The 23,009-nt window shown below is 40.1% G+C and overlaps 1 protein-coding gene across 1 annotated transcript in view; it reads left to right on the forward strand.

Moving 5' to 3' along the window:
- The window catches only part of LOC126184430 (toll-like receptor 6), a 347,148-nt gene that overhangs the window by 25,835 nt on the left and 298,304 nt on the right, over nt 1-23,009 (forward strand). The gene's annotated exons all lie outside the window — the stretch shown is intronic.

Consider the following 23,009-nt stretch of genomic DNA (forward strand, 5'->3'; position numbering starts at 1 on the left):
CGGTATAAATTGTTCCGAACTGTACATGAGGCTACGGATCACGATTGCCAAGAAGATGATTTGCTTTTACGTAAAGTGGTTTGGTTCCACTGAGCTCTTCACATAGAACAGATTTTGGCAACCTGGATATCTGTTTCTGCTTTTTATATATTCTAAAACTTGTGTGATTTTTCAAAAAGAGTGTATACCGGTATATAGTCCACTGACTCTGCAGATGTATGTAGCTGAGTGCCTGTGAGAATTTCTTTCACCGAATATGAACTCAGTGGAGCTTCGGTGCAAGGTACGGGTTATCTATTTGTTCTTCAGATTTTCCATTTGCAAATCAAATGACAATACAATGTAGAATGGTGCGTTCTGTACCTCCAGTGGTCTTATATCCACTTAATGATTCGAAGTTTCTTCATCACTCTCCAGTATCGACAGTATCACATTATACAATATACCTGTTCTGTGGGATATCAACAGTCAATATATTTCTCTGTTACTTGCGTATTTAAACCGCTGAGACTGCCACATACAAGATTTGTCGTAAAATCTGTGGCTAATATCTGAAGTATTCGTTTCGCTACTCTTTTTTCCAATGTAGCATCAAAAGTACCGGCAGCGACGAAAGAAGGAATGAAGGTAACTTTATATGTTTGTTCGTGAGTTGTATCTTGCAAAACGCAAAATATTCTTTCGCTGGTTGTCAAAAGAAGGAAAATATTTTATGAGGTTAAATTTCCAAAAACTATTATTCTCGAAAACACAGATCACAAAAAAGTAGGTTTTCATTGGGATGGTTACGAAGATTAGAGTGTGATGTTGCATGGAGATATATATCATTAGAGTCTGGGCAGTAACATGGTAGGAAAGGTAGGAGAAAAAAGCAATATGTGACCTTGCTGCAGGCCTTCGCCTGAAGAAGTTGAGGAAAACCATAGCAAACCATATCTCTACATAGAAATTTGAAGTCGTGCCTCCCGAATAACTGTGCTATACTTTTACCACAGCACTACAGCCCCTTGAGTCACATTTGTCTATCCTTTCTTCTGTCAGTAGCAAATATTCACTGGTAAAATTATTTTAATTGCACAGGTAATAACAACAGCAAAGAGCGCTAGTGTGCTAGACAGGAGTAGTCCCAGTTATCGTACCCCACAGATGAATGACTTTATGAATAAGTCGTATCTTTGGAAAACATCAGTATTTCTCTTGGTGTGTTCCACTTTTTGCCCCTAACCCTATAATAGTTTTAAGTCAATCATCCGGTTAGTATGCTAGAATTATTTTGATAAAAAAATTTCTTTTTGAAATTCAGTCTTGATCGCACCACGTATGCTACAATAACATATGTGACCTGTTTCGGTCATATCACATGACCATCATCAGACCCATGACATCCTTCGAAGGTGGTAGGTGGAGCACTCTTCTCTCCTGCTGTGATGTCAACTTTGATAAAATTTAAAACTACTGAAAGTACTGAGACAGCTGATTTCTTAGGTGCGCAGTCTCTAAGAGAACAGGATCTAAATCAAATGTTATGTCTCACTCTAAAAAATAAAAAATAAATAAAATAAGTACGTGTCTTGAGATTAAGCTTTATTGTTTTCTGAAAGTACGAATAACGGAAGTGTTTTCGGCTAATATATTTATTAGAGTGTATCCAGTTACGTTGTAAAAGTAAACAGTCTCGATTTTCAAACTAATAATATTTCACGCTGGCGCGGCAATTCATCATACTCCAACTTAATTCTCATGTAATGACCATAAAGGTACTACTAAAGAAATTCAGTAGTATACACAAAGGTAACGACAGTCTTCCCTTTAGCCCACAGTCAGCGACTGGAAGAGAAAGAGAAAATAATTCCGGTGCAGTACCTATCATCTGCCGTAAACAGTATGGTTTGCGTCTTGGTCTATATAGATGTAACTGTCGATAGACATGGATACAGCTTGTCCACTGTGGCGATCTTACTAGCACGTATCTCTTGAGACTCTAAATAGCATCACCTATTTTCTCAAAAGAGACTGTTACTAACGTTACTGACCTCACACGAGATATACCATGGTGGTAATCGTAGGACTTCGTAGATGTTTTTTTGTAGTTGGGAAGTGTTTAATGTTTTTTGCACCTCAGTATCGTACCACGCAACATTATCACATCATCAGGTTATCGGTGAATCGTTTCTTATTTTAAGACAGCTTTGTTTATTGTTCTCATGGCCAGTTTAGATTTACATGCAAATGAATGTAGCCTCAAGGCTGTGCCATTACTCGCTGGTATTAAAATGTTCGTAACACCACATCGTTCATTATTTTGCTCTAGGTTTCATCACAGTTGGTTGTTTCAATGCTTAATAACACGATAACGCATTACATATAACTCCATTATATACAGCTCTGCGTAGTTTTACGTCTGTCGAAACAAACAATGTCACCAGGCGAGTTGACAGTACATAATACAAGCCTGCGACATTTCTTAATAAAATTCACTGATTTCCGTTGACATTTATTGACACCCAATCAAAACGTGATTAGTATCTTGACCATCACCGTTATACCAATTACGTGGTGGACCCATAACGCCCTACAGGGAGCACATGTTCCTTGTAGCGTCCATGATTCAGTTTTAGGCGGTATAATACTTACACTTGTAGAAGCTGTTCTGGAACATGCAATTGCCTAGTACAACTATTGCCCGGAATCTAGGGTTGTACATACGAATAGTACTGTCCTTTATCTAGATTTCACGTTTTCGGTACTTCTAATTAGTTTTCTGAATTGTTGTGTCGTTTATGAGAGCAGAGTGACGCGGTTTCGTTATAATGCAGATACTGTTTTCACTTTGCGTCTGCAGCTCGTGGTCTAGTGTTTAGCGTTGCTGTCTCTAGATCATACGGTCCCGAGATCTATTCCTAGTCGCGGCTGGGATTTTGTCCGCCCAGGGATTGTATGTTTGTGTGTGTGTGTGTGTGTGTGTGTGTGTGTGTGTGTGTGAGTGTGTGTGTGTGTATGTGTGTTGTTCTTATCATTTCATTAACGTTCGAGAAAATGGCAAGACTCGTACGCCACTCGCTTTGCTACTCAGTCTGTCTTCTGATTACTTTGAATTTTGCTGTATTTCCTCATCCATTAGCGTTCAGTTTCCTTGAGACTGTTCAGTCGTAGCTGAAGACATAGTTTCATACGCCTTTTCTATGAGTGCGTATGTTTCGTTGAGGTATTTATTGTTACCAACTCATGTTATCAAGTACAACAGCGCGCTAACGTTCATTTGCCTCTATGAAATCCGATTTCCTCCTTCGGTAGTTGACTAATACTTTCGTACCATCATTCAAGTATGTGTTCGTCCATTCTCTCGAATTGTTTGTTCGAACATGGGTACAGTATATTGCTTACATTTCATACTATTCTCGATTTTTTAGTGAGAGAACAGATCGCACTATACATTCACATCATCTGTTCAGGATTTTAATAAGCTAACTGTAATAGATGTATTAGCAGACCATCTGGTCCAGGTGAGTGATTGCGCCTACGGCAGCCCATCTGAATCCTTCTATTGTGAATTTGTGCCTTAAAATTAGTTCGACTTCCTTTCTATCTTCTGTAATTTATTTCTTATGTAATTTATTTCTTAGCCCACTGTGGCGCTATCTTGTCAAGAACTCCTTTTAATATTTCCTGCTGTGTTGGCATTGAACTGGAAAAATATATTCGATGTCCGTTTCGAATCTTTCTTATTGTTATCGATATCTGAGAAACTTATTTATTGATGGTGCAGCAGAATGCATTCCATTGTCTCGTATTTTCGTCCTTTTTCACATTGAGTTCACCAATACGCATACATATTTCTGTAGTGTCAGTTGTGTCGATAGACTTTTAAAGGCAACGTTCTTCTGTTAACAAACATTCATTATCCTACTATGTGAGTTTTCCTTTCCTGTTCTTGGATGAGTTCGTTCACTCTCTCTGTTATGCGATTGATCTAACTCATAAGCGTTGTGCAGTCGATTGCGACGTCGTCATATTATCTGATGTTTTTTAATTCAGTTAAAAATTTCGGCTTCCGTTATTTCCCGTATATTTTATCTGTTCACCGTCTCTTAGATACATATAATTACTAAGTGTCCGATCCATCTTCGACCCAGGTCAGTAGTGTGACATGTAATTATGTCCCTTACTGGCTTTCAGGATTGTCCACGAACTGTATGCTATATCACTAAATAAATGTTGATCGTAGAAGCTTCCTGATTTGGAAGGGCAACACTCACTACGTGTCGTTATTTGTAATTGCGATATTTTCTTTCTCGATAAATTGTATCAGTATCTTGCGTATCGTAACGTTACTCTTACTGCTATATACAGTGCTGTGCGCATTTAAGTCAGCTAACAGTACATGTGGTTTTAATTTTTTGAAAGAATATTCGGTGGTTCAAATTTTACCGCATATCTAATACGTCAATTTTCTGATTACTCTATGCTGTAACATTACAAGCATACAGTTTATAGTTAGTCACTCGTAATGAAAATTGTTCATATTACACTGTTTCTCTGCATCCGTTTGTTCTCTATGCTCCAGTCAACTTATATACAGAGGTTGTTGTTACGAGCTGTCCAACAAGCGAGTTCCAAGGCAAGGAAACAATTGCATGTTCGGTGTGCACAAGTGAGTAACAGCCATGCGTGCTCACAGCTAGCTCACAACGACGGAACTCGTTTCAGTACGCACAGGGTGACGTGTCAGTCAAAAACACTTAGCACCGGTACATCTAAGGCAACAGGGAAGAGTGTAGGCAAAAACGAAGAAACACAGTGATGCTTCATTTCGTTAATATTCATAAATAAATATACTTAATATAAATTACATACATAAATAAATTCAAAAGAAACCAAAATATAAAGTAGTTTAGAAGTTATGATTTCCTACGTCAATTCTCTCCTGATTATGTTTCGCAGCAGTAAACTAGTAAAATTCTTCACACGCATGAAACCATACGGCTCTATTCTAAATCGTATCATGGTACCCCTGGCGAAACGTGTCCTGAATTCCAAAGTATTCCTTCGTCTTCCCTCCACCTCCACGCCCGACGCATTTTTGACAGTCTGGGGGTTACTATCGATAGGGTTGCGAACGCGTATACGACTGCACAATACGCTGACATATACTTCCTCTTCGTGATTATCATTAACATGCTGCGAAGTAATGATTTGGCGCTACAGTTCTCCTTCCGTGTCCTCGTGGCGATTTCGCATCTTCACCGCATTGCTTTACACTGGTCTACCGGGCGATGCTAAATTAGCCCAGGCCTTATTGCCCCGTGTCTGACAGAGAACTACCGTCTAACTTCAAATGTGTACTGTTGAATTTTATCTGGGATTTACTTTCTGGGAGAGTATGTAGACAATTTATAAGCACTGATGTGCTTCCATGGGCGGAGTTGGACTTTACATACTTCGTATATAGAGGGAGTCAATATTAACCTCATTACAGTACATTTTCAGCTGTACGTGAAACCGTAACCTTCTATGGAATATGGAGGTCACGGCCTGTGCTAGATATCACACGACAAAGTTCATGAAAAGGTTTCAAACGCGACGGTCAAAATCGGTCCCCTGTAATAACCGTGTTGTATGTGATCTGATCACAAGAAAAACGGTATTTAGAAGCTTACATGAACAAGAACAGCTAGTGTGTGTCCACAGAAAACCACCACTCTTTGGACGACGGTTCAATCCCGCGTCCGGCCATCCTAATTTAGGTTTTCCGTGATTACCCTAAATCGCTCCAGGCAAATGCCGGGATGGTTCCTCTGAAAGGGCACGGCCGAATTCCTTCCCCATCCTTCCCTAAACCGATGAGACCGATGACCTCGATGTTTGGTCTCTTCCTCCAAACACCCAACCAACCAACCACCACTGTTTTCCTGCTCAAGGCCATGTTTCCAAGAACTGACATCTTCAACTACAGGAACAGTCGTGTACGGGATGAGGAAAGCCACACAGACCAGAACCTTGCCCTTATCTAATCCAGTTTCTCTCTGAATGAGCTGTTGTTTTACGATTTTGTGATTGGCTCTGACATAGTTTCCAACAAATGATTCGCCCATGAAAAGTAACTTGACATGTCCTCAGAGATTTGGAAGTAAATACACCTTTGAGAATTTGACGACTTAAGCGATTTCGAAAGGACGTAGTTATGGTAACCTTTGTACTTGATGTTAGAACTTAGAGTTTTGTTCCATTGACGTGATGGAGTGGTCATGATTATCCTGTTTCGTCACCATCTCAATCGACAAACATGACAGTCATGATCTACTACTACTCAGCTCCGATCGTTACTGGAATCCAGCCTCTGAATCCTTAACAATAATCTTCTGGGATTCTTCAGTGCATAAGAAAATCCAAGGTGCGTTCCTGTGAGGTCTGTCGTCATCAAGGAGGACACAGTTTTGAAAATCTCCAGCAAGTTGACGATTGTGTGTTGATATGCGTTGTCAAGTTTCATTGTTCTATATTTTGTAAGCTTGAGTTATGTGTCTCCGCAGACGTGACTCTGACGCGTCGTTGTCAAAGTCCAAGCAACCTCACTTCCCCGCCCATTTTAGCAGTAAATGGAAAGCTACGAATCCTCGCTCTACCGCACTTACGCCCTACGAGGAAGTGGCGAGGTAATGTAATTGTGCTACCCAGCCACTGTGGCTTCGCAATGTGGTCGCCGATTTCCACGAAGCTGCAGCCCTACTGTGAGCACTGGGAAAACACAGAAACAGCTCCCACCACACTGTCGTAGATGCAGCTTGTTTGGATAGGAAATAGTTTATGGAAGAGGTGAAAAAATACCCTCAAGTATGGGACACACCTGCCAAGGAGAACTGTAATAATATTTAGAAGACAGCAGTATGATTTCAAGTTCCCCCTCGCAACCAGATCATGCTAGAAATCGTATGGATAATTATTGCTGCTAAATTATTTTGTATTTATGATACAATTTTATTTCCTAACGTTTTCGTAAATGAAATAAGGAAACAGTGCCAGGTTTCAGTTGCCTAAATCCCTCCTGGCTGGCTCTGAGCACTATGGGACTCAACTTGTCAGGTCAGTAGTCCCCTAGAACTTAGAACTAGTTAAACCTAACTAACCTAAGGACATCACACACATCCATGCCCGAGGCAGGATTCGAACCTGCGACCGTAGCGTAAATCCATCCTGGTTTCCTTCCATTTTAGTACTTAATTACGATTGTAAAAAGAGAGCACTACGAGTCACTGAAAACGTTTTCTTTACAAATACAGCGAACACTCTATATCAGACGCATTTGCATAATGCATTTAGACATGTACCGGGAGTAACAAGTAAAAAGCCGAAGGAAGTACTCTGTAACGAGGCTCAGAAAACCAAAGTCTGTCACATGTAGAAAACTCTGCATTCAGTTATCACCATTCTGAAACTTTACCGGCAGCGTCCGGCCTTATCGTCTATGACGCAATTTAACTCGTATTTCGTTAAGTAAGTGACTATGAGGTATCCACGTGCTTAGCTGGATGGTAACGAGCTTGAATCACATGCAGAGAGCCCGGGTTTGATTCCCGGTAGGGTTGGAGATATTTATCAGCTCGTGGACTTGGTGTTGTGTTGTCTTCGCCATGATTTTATCCTCATCACCGACACGCGAGTCGTGCAGTGTGGCGTCAACTGAAATAAGACGCGCACGGGGCCACCCGGCCTGCAATGCCCAGTCCTCATTTCATTTCAGTGTATTTCAGATAGATTGGATGTTACATAGTTTGTTAACGCTGTTGCTGATAAGACATCAAAGAGCTGCAAATGTTGGCAACTTGCTTTAAATATTCAGACATGAAACAGTGCGTTTCATCAAACGGAAAAACTTGGTTCTCTATGACTACAACATCAACCAGTCATAACTGGAGTCGGTCAACCCATACAAGCACCTGGGGTATTGGCAGAACCATGAAATGGAGTGATCACATAAGCGTAGTCGTAGGCAAAGAAGGTGGCAACTTCAATTGATTGGTAGAATATTAGGCAAATGGAATCAGTCTACAAAGGAGATTGTTTAGAACAATCGTTGTACGACCCATCTTAGAGTATTGCTGAAGTGTGTGGGACCCATACTAAATAGGAGTAACAGGCGTATACAGAGAATGGCAGCACGAATGGTCATAGCTCTGTCTGACTCATTGGGGAGTGCTGTGGATATGCTGAAGAAACAGAACTGGCAGACACCTGAGATAGATGGAAACAACCTCGAGAAAGCCTGCATACGAAGATTCAAGAACAGTTTTAAGTGATGAATCCAGGAATGCACTACACCCCCAAGGTGTCGCTCGAGTAGGGATCGGACGACAAGGTTAGATTAATTACATTGCGCACAGAACCGTTTAAACAGTTATTCTTCTACCGCTCCATACGAGAATGAAAAACTCTAATAACTGGTACAATGAGAAGTACCAGCTGCCAGGCACTTCACAGTAGCCTGCAGAGTATTAATACAGATCTAGATGTGGATGTTGTAGTTGTTTGGAGTCCAAAGACTGGTTTGATGCCGCTCTCCACGACAGTCTGTCCACTACAAGCCTGTTCATCTCAACACAATTATTGCAGCATACACCCACTTGACCCTCCTTACGGCAGTCTAAGATTATATTCTCTCCACAGTTTTTACTACTCCCCGACTCCCCGCCTCCCCCCCCCCCCCCCACCATTCATATAACTCACATATCTTCCCTCAGTTACCAGACTGACGATTCGTTGATGCTGCAGGATGTGTCCATTCAGCCGATCCCTTCTTTTAATCAAGTCGTGCCATAAATTTCTGTTGTCCACAGTGCAGCGCAATACTTCTTCGTGTGTTACGTGATATATCCACGTAATGTTCAGCATTATTTCTCAGCACCACATTTCGAAGGCTGCTGTTATCATCTTGCCTTAACTGTCTATTGTAAATTAAATTATAAACACTGTGTAATATGTTTGCTTATTCATTATTTGCGAACACTAAAGGCGTAGTACTGTCATAGTACGAAAAATTCAATATCGCTGAAGTCAGCACTTTCGAGGTAAAATATGAGCACACAAACCCACTGACAGCTATGGAAGTAACTCGTTGGCACACGTCGCATCTCTGCCTGTCGCTTCAACACATTGTCCCCCATAAGCTGAAACTTATTTTCATCTGCGGATTGTGATGTCATTGGTCAAGCGTTAAGCGAACTAGGCGTCATAATGACAATTTAAGTGGCAACTTAACATATTAGTTAGATACATATTTAACTTCTGCTGAGCATGGATCTCAAATATGACTCTGTATAGGTAGCGTAAATGTAAATTAATTGTAATATAAACAATATCATACTGATATCTTAACTAATTCATTTAATTAAAATATCTGCCGGGACACTATACGTCTGTCGAGCAGGTATCCTAAGTAATTATAAATGTTTTTTTCTTTAAAGTGTCTAAATTCAAGTGTTACAGTGCTTTCGTATGATCTTTGAGGTGATCAGCTCAGGGCAGCTATACCCCCTAAAAAATCTGTTATGATACTGTGAGTAAAGCGTGCTTATGACTGTCGACAAATGTTAGTAACCATAGGCATAGTTTGGGAAATGTAAATCATTAGTGAAAACCTAAACCATTTGTTGACAATTGTTGGAATAAATATGCTGGTGTGCAAAACTTCAGGACTAAAGTAACTTTCCAGTGATGTGTCAGCGCCAAGCAACATGGCTCGATGGAACTTGGGCGATACGTAGAAAGAACTGATACAGAATAATACGGATGGTAACTGAAAGGAAATGCAGTGAAACGAATAGAAAACAAATTTTTACCCAAAGATAATAATTACTGATGTTTGCAGAACATAAGAATGATGTATATATGGTGGAAACGGTGTTCAGCCAATGAAGAAGCAGACAGTGGCAGAATGCTGTTGGAGTCAAGTGGTGATGGACACTTTCTGAGATGTGCACTCAAGGGACTGATGCTGGACACTATTAGGGCGAGTTCTTAAAGGGGGCATACGCGCCTGTGGTAACGTGTGCTATTCGGTCGAATGAGTGATAGATTCTGTGCGGTAAACAGCCGCTACGTTCTCCAGTGCAAAACTCAAACTTTTCAGTTTGTATTTCGGAATTGAGTGTAGACAGAGTATGATTTCCTAGTCGTTATTTCACGTGTGTAAATATGTAAATCGTGTGATGAACTCTGATTTATTTTGAACTGGCAAATATTTCGTCTATTGTTTTTCATGTGTCTTTTATGACTTTAGTTTGGGTTCACAACGCAACTTTACTGCATTTAGTAAGTTTATTTTGTGTATGTGCTATAACTGGTTGTTGTAGGAGCACTTTCCTAATAGTTGAGATTTACTCGTATTTTCTTGAGTAAATGTTATTCAACAGAAATGGTTCAAAAGGCTCTGAGCACTATGGGACTTAACATCTGTGATCATCAGTCCCCTAGAACTTAGAACTACTTAAACCAAACTAACCTAAGGACATCACACACATCCATGCCCGAGGCAGGATTCGAACCAGCGACCGTAGCGGTCACGCGGTTCCAGACTGACGCGCCTAGAACCGCACGGCCACACCGGCCAGCTGTTCAACAGAATTCTCTGATGTTGTCTACATCAGTTAGGGGACGTTAGAATAGAACCATTTTTATTAATTACTCATTTATCATCTGTTTCATATTTTTTATTTTATTAATTCTCAAATATAGTCAGTTCACAGACTACAGGATCACAGTGACACATTACTATTTGCGGCGAGTTAGCTGCTGGATATGAAAGCAGACATGTGCAACTCGACCTTACAGCATTATCGAGCTATTCTGTTTAAACAGAGCCGCGCATAGCCCCATTACCTAAGGTGTGAACAACATCAGTTAAAGTCGCAATTGGTTTGCTCGTATGGTGTGCTAGTTAGAACATCTGCACAGCAGATAATCGATTTAGGTAACATTGAAATTGGGGGCTTGTCCAGAATATGAATCTAATCCCTGTAGAATTGCAGTTGTAATTCTGACACTTTACAGTATTCTGTGATCAAGATCTCAAATCTGTTCAATAAAAGGCAGTTTGCGTGGGTGTTCTGAGCATAACATTTAGCACCAGTTGTATGCACGAGAGTCAACAGCAGTAATTCGGTGTGGGGAAGTTAGGCGCAGAATTTTAAGAAAGAAGAAGGCTACGAAGAGGCGTGTGGAGGTCCAGTCTGCAGTAGCCAGCGGCAGTTATTTCGATGGCGTCGCGAACAGCAGCAGCGATCACAGTTGCACGGGCCACTGGAAACGACTTCGGAGTACTTCGAGTTCATCAGCGTCTGCAACGCCATCGGTAGCGTCTACACTGTTTGCAGCAGTACAGCGGAAGCATGACTAGAAAGTTAAGTACATGCTCAGGTTGTGTTAGTATGTGTGAATTTGCAGTGTTACCATCAGTGATAGAGCCTACAACGAAGGAGCAACCACCCAGTCTGTGTAGTTCAGATTATACTAGTGGACGAGTTAGTCCTGCGTCTGCACATGGTAGGGCTGTAACGAAACTTACTGATAGGAAGGGGAAGTATGTTTTCAGACACTAAATCATTACAGTTAATGCACGTTTTTTCTAAAAATGCAATGCAGTATGGGGGCATTGAGTACTGAGGTAGGTTCAGTAGAAATAAACCAAAGTTCGAAAATTTCAAGTGTAGAGACAAATATAGAAAGTGTAGAAGTTGAGATGGAAAAGATTAAATCATATATTGAATTTCTGATTGATACAAAATAAGAGATTGCAAGCGCAGATAGGGGCGAAATTTCTGAGGGGTTTCACCTAGTTAAGACCAGAGTCGATGCAGTCGAAAAAGATTTCAGAGACAAGTTGGAAAAGATACAGGACGAGCTGGGTGGCGATGTTAAGACTTGTCGGGAGAGCAAAGTAAGCTTGACGAAGTGACCTGTAAAGCTATTAACAATTTGTAGGGTAGAGTGGTAGAATGTGAGGAGATGATATAAAAATAAGCAACATTTAGAATCAGAAATAAATAACGAAGCTTTGCAGCGGGAACAGCAGATTAAAGACGCGCGGGCAGAATTAAACTCTTTAGCAGCAAATCAGGCTACTGCTGTGATAAGCATTCCATGGGTTAATTCAGGAAGTTTTCTGCACATGACGGAAAACATCACACAGAAGATTTTTTGTAGCATGTATAGATGGTTTTGTGCGAGGAATGTCGTAAGAGTCATTGCGAAAAGACATCTCGAGGGCAACGCACAGCCATAAAAAAATTTTATGAGTCCTTCATTTACTCCCTACGAAGTGTCTGAGAGTGGTTTCCTGAACAAGTTCTGGAGAGAAGTGACGCAAATGCGACTTTAGAATGAGTTCCCAGAAGGTCCAAGTTTCAAATACGGAAGTGGCTCGATGTGGGATTTTTGTGTGCGTGAACTAGTTAAGTTGAAGCATGTTAGTTATCCGTTAGAAGTATTGGCGGAAATCACGACGCTCAAGAGACGGTTATAATTTTTTTTACAGTGGGGTCTTGTGCACAGACCGACAAGTTCCATCGATGAATTTCTATATTTTGCTGAAGAGGTAGAACAAGCATTGAAATTCCAGTCTCGTAACAGGAGCAATAGACAGGGAAATGGGCACCATAAAAGGAACTATAATAGTAACCACAATAAGTATCACGACAATAACCGAAATAATTATCACTGTAATAATAATTTTCAAAGAGTAAATGGATATAGAGATTCTCACAATAGGAATCAAAACCGGGAACGAAGATTAGAGGGGCAGGAGCCTCACGAAATGTAAGTCCAAAGTCAGAGGTCGGAAAGCTAGAGATCACCACATCTCCGGTCCTGAGGTGGCGAAGTGAAGCAGTAATAAAAGGGACACGTTGTTTTAAAAATTCAGTGGCTGTCAAAAAACACGGCAACAAAGCCAAGATGGTGTTAAAGGAAGGGATAAACAGGAACTGTAAAATGGGGAATAATTTTAAGTGGGACCGCCATAAAGAGGGCGCAAGAAATATTGTAGAATGTGTTAAGAAAATTGATAAAGATGATATGGGGCTCTAAAATTTATTTTGTGAAAGGGAAGTGAGTGATGGAACGAAGGTATGTTTGATGGAAAATTATGTGACCATTAGAGGTCGATCTCAGTTCGGTGGAAGCGTAATATATGACGAATTCTGATAAGGCACTAGTCAGTGGCAACACTTATAGTAATGTAGATGAGTTTTGGGGAGCATCGACGGAAATATGTGAAGAAATTTGTGAAGGTGGCGTAGCAGTTGTCTCGTCAGCTGGTGATGGATTTCATTATCTGTTGGCTGAAGTGGGTGACACATTGTTAAAAATATTATTAATCGGCCTGGTAGGTTAGAAATTTGAAAAGGGATATGGATAGGTTGATGTTAGATGCAGTGGGAACTAGTGAAGTTCGGTGGCAGAAGAAACAGGACTTCTGGTCAGTTGAATACAGTGTTATAAATACAAAGTCAGATAGGGGTAAAGCAGGAGTGGGCTTAATAATGAATAAGAAAATAGGAATGTTGGTAAGCTGCTATGAACACCACAGTGAATGCATTATCGTAGCTAAGACCGACCCGAAGCGCACACCAACCACAGTAGTACAAGTTTATACGCATACTAGCTCCGCATATGATAAAGAGATTGAAGAATTGTACGATGAGACAAAAGAAATTATTCAGATAGCTAAAGGTGACGAAAATTTAATTGTGATGAGGGACTGGAATTCGACAGTAGGAACAGGAAGAGAAGGAAAAGTAGTAGGTGGATATGGACTGGGGAATGGAATGAAAGAGGAACCCGCGTGGTAGAGTTTGGCACGGAGCATAATTTAATCATCGCTAACAGTTGGTTTAAGAGCCGTAAGAGAAGGATGTGTACGTGGAAGAGACTTGGAGACACCGGAAGGTTTCAGATTAATTATATGATTGTTAGACAGAGATTTAGGAAAAAATATTTTAAGTTATAAGACATTTCCAGGGGCGGATGTGGTCACTGACCATAATTGGTTATGAAGGTAGAAAATTAAGGAGATGGAAACAGTATAAGTTAATGGAACCAGGGGTTGCTGAGAGTTTCAGAGGGAGAATTAGGCAACGGTTAACTAGAACAGGGAAAAGGAATAGAATAGAATACGAATGGGTAACTTTAAGTGAGGGAATAGTGAAGGCAATAGAGGATCAAACCGGTAAGAATACAAGGCCTACTAGAAAAATTTATGTTGAATTTAAATGGTGAAAGGAGAAAATTTAAAAATCAAGCAGGCGAAAGTGAAGACAAAGGTTTATAAGTGAGATTGACAGGAAATGCAAAATAGCTAAACAGGAATGGCTAGAGGACAATTCTAGGGATTTAGGAGCACATTTCACTAGGGGAATGAAAGATACCACCTACAGGAAGATTAAAAAGGCTTTTGGGGAACAGAAAAGAAGCTGTATGAACATCAAGAGCTCAGGTGGAAAACAAGTCCTAAACAAAGAAAGGAAAGCTGAAAGGTGGAAGGGTATATTCAGAGTCTATACAAGGGAGATGAAATTGAAGGTAATGTTATAGAAAAGGAAGTAGACATAGCTGAAGATGAGATGGGGGATTAGCCTTGAGAGAGGCAGCCATGACAAAACTATTTAATCTGGTGTGCAACATGTATGAGACAGACTAAATACCCTCAGACTCCAAGAAGAATGTAACAGTTCCAATTGCAAAGAAAGCAGCTTCCGACAGACGTGAAAATTACCGAATTATCAGTTTAATAAGTCGTAGTTACAAAATACAAACACACATTCCTTGCAGAAGAATGAAAAATGTGGTAGAAGCCGACCTCGGGAAAGATCCGTTTGGATTCCGGAGAAATGTAGGAATACACGAGGCAGTACTGACCCTGCGACTTATCTTAGAAGACAGGTTAAGGAAAGACAATGCTACGTTTGTAACCTTTTTAGATTTAAATAAGGCTTTTGACAATGTTGACTGGAATACTGTCTCTGAAATTCTGAAGATAGCAGGGGTAAAATGCAGGGAGCGGAAGGATATTTATAGCTTGTACAGAAACCAGACGGAAGTGAAAAGAGTCGAAAGGGAAACACTGATTGATATGGGAGTGAGACAATGTTGTAGCCTGTCCCTCACGTCTATTTCAGTCTGTACATTGAACAAGCAATAAAGGAAACCAAAGAAAAATTTGGAGTAGGGATTAAAGTTCAGCGAGGAGAAATGAAATCTTTGAGGTTTAACAATGACATTGTAATTCTCTCGGAGGTAGCAAATGACTTGGAAGAGCAGCTGACCGGAATGGACAGCGTCTCGAAAGGGAGATATAAGATGAACGTCAACAAAAGCAAAACAAGGATAATGGAATGTAATCGAATTAAATCATGTGATGCTTAAGGAATTAGATCAGGAAACGAGACACTTAAGGTAGTAGATGAATTTTGCTCTTTGGCCAGCAAAATAATTGATGACTGCCAAAGTACAGAGGATACAAAATGTAGAATGGCTATGGCAAGAAAAGCATTTCTGAAGAAGCGAAATTTTTTAGCATCGAATATAAATGTTAGGAAGTCTTTTCTGAACGTATTTGCATGGAAGGTGTGTGGATTCCTAAGGGACCAAACTACTGAGACTTTCACACTACTGAAACTAACTTCTGCTAAGGATAACACACACACACACCCATGCCCGAGGGAGGACTTGAACCTTCGGCGGGAGGGCCCGCGCAATCCGTAACATGGCGCCTCGAACCGCACAGCCACTCCGCGCGGCGTGTTTGTATGGAGTATAGCCTTGTATGCAAGTGTAAAATGAACGGTAATTGGTTTAACCTAGGAGAGAATACAAGCTTTCGAAATGTGGTGCTACAGAAGACTGTTAAATATTAGATAGGTCGATCACGTAACTAATGAGGAGGTACTGAATAAAACTGGGTAAACAGGAAATTCGTGGCACAACTGACATAAAAGAGGGATTGGTTGGTAGGACACACTCTGAAACATCAATGGATCGCCAGTTTAGTAATGGAGGGAAGTGTGTGTGTGTGGGGGGGGGGGGTAAAAGTCGTAGAGGGCGAGCAAGAGATAAATACAGTAAGCAGATTCAGAAGGATGTAGGCTGCAATAGTTATTCGCAGATGAAGAGGATCGTGTTGAATAGAGTAGCATTGAGAGCTGCATCAAACCAGTGTTGAGACTGAAGGCCACAACAACAACAGGTAAAGATGATGTTTCAGATGCTGAAGTTGCGAAGGTTGAAACTACTGATTTCGGTATCTCAGAGGAAAGAATTTGTGCAAATATTTGTATTAATGGAAGTGAACCGATGGCTCTTGGTGAAAACTTAAATTGTGAGTGGAAGTTGAAATAGAATATGAAAATAATGTGTCAAACGGTAAGTATGGCGGAGGCATCTGAGCGGAGAGAAATACTACGCAGACAGAGGTAGATCCGAATTTCGTAACTGAACGATGAATTCTGATGTGGTGCGATATAATAGCGGCCGTTTGTATGGTGCTGTGGTGGAGATTGATGGAGTTATCTATGGCGATTTTTACAATGTATCGATGGATGTAAAGGCAGTTTTAAGTAATGAAGTTTATGGAATAGCGGCTGATGTTGATGGTGTCATTTGTGATGATGTTTGTAGTGATGCGGCGGAAATTAGTAAGGTTTTTTTGAAGGGAGATGAAATTAATTGTGAGCAGATGGCAGATACTGCTACCGTTACATCGGAGGAAGGGAACAGTATATCTGATGGTAAAGAGGACGATGAGACGGCGGAATTTGAGAGTGATTTTTATCTTATAGATGATTTGAAGGTAGATGAGGAAAAATCTGGGTACGGATTATGAGACTGAGGGTTGGTCTCAAGTTATAATGTTTACCATAAATATGGAGGAAAAAGGGTGGAACGTTAAAAATGATCTTTTGAGAGAGAAGTATTTAGAAAGGGGTGAAATTAAATATGCGCAGCCTGTAAGTGTAATTACCGATGTTGATGAAGTAAGTACGTGTGAGTTGCTCGCCTTTAAAAGTGGTTTTCCAGCGGTAGTCACAAATTTTGTCTGTGAACGTAATAGTCCGATAGTGAACGACAGAAGAGGCCTCGAATTTGAGCAGGTCAAAAAGCGTATAAAAGCGAGATTCAAAAGGTATTTACACTAGCGAGATAAATGTTATAAGAGGCAACGGTGGCAGAGTTGTCCCTCGTAAAAGAAAATGGTCTGTGTAAATGTAAGTATGTATATAAGTGAATTTTATGTATAGTTTTTAAGATATTTTGGGGGTCATTCCTGTTTTTCGTAAGGGGTAATTTAAAGAATTTAAGATGTATGTAATAGAACAGGGAGGAACAATTTAGTGCAAGGAGGGAGTAAACATTGGCCGCACGGATTAGTATGCGGTCGGCAGAACGTAAATAATTACGTTACGAAGGTGATAAATATAAATTTTACAAAGATAAGATTTTGAGGAAAATTTCATGAGGTTGTTTAAAGGTGTTGTTTGTATTATTTTCCATGGGCTTTTCATGTGATATTTGTAGTCTGATTTCAGTTATTGTCCGCACAAAATTTTGTGCGTGAATATCATTAGAATCCTATAAAAATTTCAATTATTTCCGTTTATGTCTCTAATATAAACTAAATTTTGGGGTGTTTTTCGTGGTTACAAAACTATAAAATATGTAATTTTGGAAGGATCGTGAGTAACGTTGTAGTAGCTAAATTTGAGGATAAGTTCGTATAATTTCTATGGGAATAAATTCTGAAGCTATACGGTATTATGGTGCAAATATAAGTGATTATTTGATAAATTAAGTTTTTGATTAGATGTGGTAATACTTTGATTAGAAGTTACTTTGATTAGATGTGGTAATACTCTAAAATATGATAAAATGTTTATTCACTTATGGTGTAGAACAAATTTCATGGCACGAAATATATGTTTTTTAGTAGGAACGTGGGAAGACTGTTTGGAATGTCGAGCTGAAGCAAATTTATTTTACCAGATCTCTAAATCAGGTCTTACTTTCCTATCCTGTCTTCGAATACATCGACTCCACTGGGCAGTGTCTGATTGGCGATCGAGATGGGCGATATTTTACAGAAGCTCGAAATTTTACGCGGACTTCAATGGGAGATGCTTATAACAGTTTCCACAACGAAACTTTGTCTCGAAAATTGGCAGAAAATCCAAAGAGATTCTCGTCGTATGTGACTTATATTAGCGGCAAGAAACAATGAGTGCCTTCTGTGCGCGATAGCAATGGAGATATTATTGAAGACAGTGCTGCCAAAGCAGAGTTACTAAACACAACCTTCCGAAATGCCTTCACAAAAGAAGACGAAGTAAATATTCCAGAATTCGAATCGAGAACAGCTGCCAACATGAGTAACTTTGAAGTAAATATTCTCGGAGTAGTGAAGCAACTTAAATCACTTAATAAAAGCAAGTCTTCTGGTCGAGACTGTACACCAATTAGGTTCCTTTCGGAGTATGCTGATGCATTAGCTCCATATTTAACGATCATATACAACCGTTCGCTCGACGAAAGATCCGTATCCAAAGACTGGAAAGTTGCACAGTCGAAGAAAACTGTCTATTTACACACAGTAACCATGGGTTTAGAAAACATCGTTCTTATGAAACACAACTAGCTCTTTATTTACATGAAATGTTGAGTGCTACTGACAAGGGATTTCAGATCGATTGCGTATTTCTGGATTTCCGGAAGGCTTTTGTCACTGCACCAAAGAATCGGCTTGAAGTGAGATTGCGTGCTTGTGGAATATCGTCTCAATTATGTGGCTGGGTTTGTGATTTCCTGTCAGAGAGGTCACAGTTCTTACTAACTAACGGAAAGTTATCGAGTAAAACAGAAGTGACATCTGGCATTCCCAAGGTAGTGTTACAGGCCCTTTGCTGTTCCTTATCTATATAAACGATTGGAAGACAATGTGAGCAACCGTCTTAGGCGTCTTGCAGATGATACTGTCGTGTATCGACTAATAAAGTCATCAGAAGATCAAAACAAATTGCAAAACGATGTAGAAAAGATAACTGAATGGTGTGAACTTTGGCAGTTGACCCTAAATAACGGAAAGTGTTAGGTCATCTACATGAATGCTAAAAGAAATTCGTTAAACTTCGGTTACACGATAAATCAGTGTAATCTAAAAGCCGTGAATTCAACTAAATACCTAAGTATTACAATTACAAATCACTTAAAGTGGAAGGAACACATATAAAATGTTGTGGGGAAGGCTCACCAGAGACTGCCTTTCATTGGCAGAATACTTGGAAAATGTAACAGATGTACTAAGGAGACTGGCTACACTACGCTTGCCCGTCCACTTCTAGAATACTGCTGCGCAGTGTGGGATCTTTACCAGATAGGACTGACTGAGTACATCGAAAAAGTTCAAAGAAGGCCAGTACGTTTTGTACTATCGCGAAATATGGGAGAGAGTGTCACAGAAATGATACAGGATTTGCGCTGGACATCATTAAAAGAAAGGCGTTTTTCGTTGCAACGGAATCTTCTCACGAAATTCCAATCACCAGCTTCCTCCTTCGAATGCGAAAATATTCTGGTGACACCGACCTACATAGGAAGAAACGATCACCACGATAAAATAATCAGAGCTCGTACGGAAACATGTAGGTGTCCGTTCTTTCCGCGCGCTATACGAGAGTGGAATAATAGAGAATTGTGAAGGTGGTTCGATGAACCCTCTGCCAGGCACTTAAATGTGATTTGCAGAGTATCCATGTAGATGTAGATGTAGACGTATCGAATTTCGGAAAAGCATATGGTTACTGATGACTACAGGACAGTCGTATTTCGACAACTATTTGTCCTTCAACGCTGACGGTGGCTGCAGATTGATGTGTGTTTCAGCGCAGTATGTGGCCAATGAAGCCCTGAGTTACTGCAGAGGCGGCTGGACTGGAAACGGTCTAAATTTCGATGCCAGAACTCAAATCCTGTGTTGTGTACAAAATCGCCATAGTGAAGTACTACGATGAAATGGCCAAAGCAAAAAAGTGTTATCAAATAATCATGAAAGCTCTAAAAACTTCAAAAAGTTGATTTGGGTCGAAAAATTTCTTGCAGTGTGTATGTTTTCTGTTATTTGGGCATTTAAATAATATGCAATAATTTTAAAATCTGTGTTATGTTTAGAAAATTAATGCTTTTAATAATTGCTATGACATGCCCTAGGAGGTTCATACACTACTTCAAATAATTTGCCAAGTTAGCAGTCTAACGTGCAAAATTAAGTCGAGGTGTGTAACGCCACGTGTATGTAGTCGAGTTATTGCGCTATATTTGTGAGGACGTAAGGTGAATTTACTTGTAACGCTGAATGCTGATTGGCGAGACGAGAGTGCAGAATGGCTGGGGCATTTGGAGCATCTGTTGCTGAATGGCTCAACTACAAAAGCGGTCAGAAAGTAGCCAGAAATGGATAAATCCCAAAGTTGGGAATTTGCACGAGCGTTGATCCCATTACCTTTGTACTGGAGATGCATCAGAAAAGGCAGAGTGTGAGACAATATGAAATATTGCTTCCTAAAGGTCTTAAAAATTCTATAGTAAGTCACAGTTACGTAATAAAGCAAATCTGAGAACATAGGTGATCTCATAAAAATGAGGTGCATCTAATGAAGCAATAATATTTTCAGTCTCTTCAAAACTACAGAAATTAATATTGTATAGTGACTAAACATTTTCACAATGAACCTGTCAACTAACGTTTTTTAAGCACTTCATGAGATTTCAGCATCCAATATCTCAGTGATACCATTGCAATGAAGCTATCACCCTTGAAATTTAGGTATCTTTATCTATATTATTTTTTATTTATTAAGTTTTTTATTTTTTATCATTATGCAAATGTCTCTCAGGGCATCGTATCATCGACAATAACACAGCAACTCAATGCAGCATGAATACTTCATATCTTAACACACTTGTATAATTAATTAAGGAATAGGTTACCATTTTTGTTAGTAACTTTATTTAAATGAAAAAGCCCACTTAATTCAAAAGTGGCCAGTCGCATGTGTTAGCTGACACGACTATTGAAAAGAGTACCAAAAGCCACTTCTGTCAAGCAGACATAAGTAATGTTGAAAACAATATTTAACGACGATCTTCTGTCATTTAAAGTGAGTTCACTTGCCCAAGAATTTTTGCTTATTTTTTATTACAAACCAACTGTTATTCATATTTATTATAAACGATATGACCAAACGTTTATAACAATTTTTATTTAGATACTACTGTGATAGTTTAGTGAAGAAAGTGTTCAGGTTCAGTCAGAACCATGTATGTGGAACATAAGGACGACGTACATTCAGTGAGGACCATCTTCAGCCAATAGAGGAGCAGACAGTGGCAGTAGAGACTGCTGGAGTCAACTGGAGACAGAAACGTTTCAAGCGGGACACTCAACGGAGCATTGCTCTACACATTTAGGGAGTATTCTTGAAGAACGCAGACTTGTCTGTGGTTACGTGTGTAACACGGTCTTGTGAGTGATAGATTTTGGGTGGTGATTCCAACTCTCAGAAGGTATGAATGTGTCCCACTACAGTACTCTAACTTTTCAATTCCTATTTTGGACCTGAGTGTAGACAGAGTATGAGTTCCTACTCGTTATCACAGATGTGTTAATTTGTAAATCTTCATACTGAATTCTGAATAATTTGCAGTTGGCGAATATTTCATGCACTGTGATCGCGAAATGAGCTTAGTTTGTCGTGTGTCTTAAATACTTTTTATAAGGTATTCTTTCGGTCTGTATTATAAAAAATGGTTGAAATGGCTCTAAGCACTATGGGACTGAACATCTCAGCTCGTCAGTTCCCTAGACTTATAACTACTTAAACCTAGCTAACCTAAGGACACCACACACATCCATGCCAGAGGCAGGATTCGAACCTGCGATAGTAGCAGCAGCGCGGTTTCGGACTGAAGCGCCTAGAACCGTTCGGCCACCGCGACCGGCTGTCTGTATTATAATTCCGAATACTAAAGATTTAATTTCTTGAATAAATATGGTTGAGCAGAAGTTTCTGTCATTTATATCAGTTACTGACTTTAGAATGAAACACTTTCTTATTAATTATTGATTTATCCTTTATTTAATTAAAAATGTTCAGATGTGTGTGAAATCTTATGGGACATCCTGCTAAGGTCATCAGTCCCTAAGCTTACACACTAGTAAATCTAAATTATCCTAAGGTCAAACGCACACACCCATGCCCGAGGGAGGACTCGAACCTCCGCCGGGACCAGCCGCACAGTCCGTGAGTGCAGCGCCTCAGACCGCTCGGCTAATCCCGCGCTGCTTTTATTTAATATGTCTGTTTATTTTTTAATCAGCAATTCTAGCTAATCCAAAGACAATTTGCCTGCATGATCATAGGGACAGATTGTTATTTATAGAGCCGGCCGGGGTGGCCGAGCGGTTCCAGGCGCTTCAGTCTGGTACCGTGCGACCGCTACGGTCGCAGGTTCGAATCCTGCCTGCGGCATGGATGTGTGTGATTTCCTTGGGTTCAAATGGCTCTGAGCACTATGGGACTCAACAACTGAGGTCATCAGTCCCCTAGAACTTAGAACTAACCTAAGGACATCACACACATCCATGCCCGAGGCAGGATTCGAACCTGCGGCCGTTGGATGTCCTTGGGTTAGTTAGGTTTAAGTAGTTCTAAGTTCTAGGGGACTGATGACCTCAGATGTTAAGTCCCATAGTGCTCAGAGCCATTTTGTTATTTACAGTGAGTTAGCTAGTGGGCGTGAAAGCAGGCGTGTGCGGCTCGACCCTATGGCATTATCAAGTTATTCATTTTAAACAGAGCTTTACATAGCCCAATTACCTAAGCTGCCAAGAACACTGGGTGAAGTCGCATTTAATTTTGCTCGTATGGGGCTCTGGTTAGGGGAACTGTTCAGCAGAATATTCAATTAGATTC

This window comes from Schistocerca cancellata, chromosome 4 (genome assembly GCF_023864275.1).
Source record: "Schistocerca cancellata isolate TAMUIC-IGC-003103 chromosome 4, iqSchCanc2.1, whole genome shotgun sequence".
In the NCBI taxonomy this organism is placed as follows: Eukaryota; Metazoa; Arthropoda; class Insecta; order Orthoptera; family Acrididae; genus Schistocerca; species Schistocerca cancellata.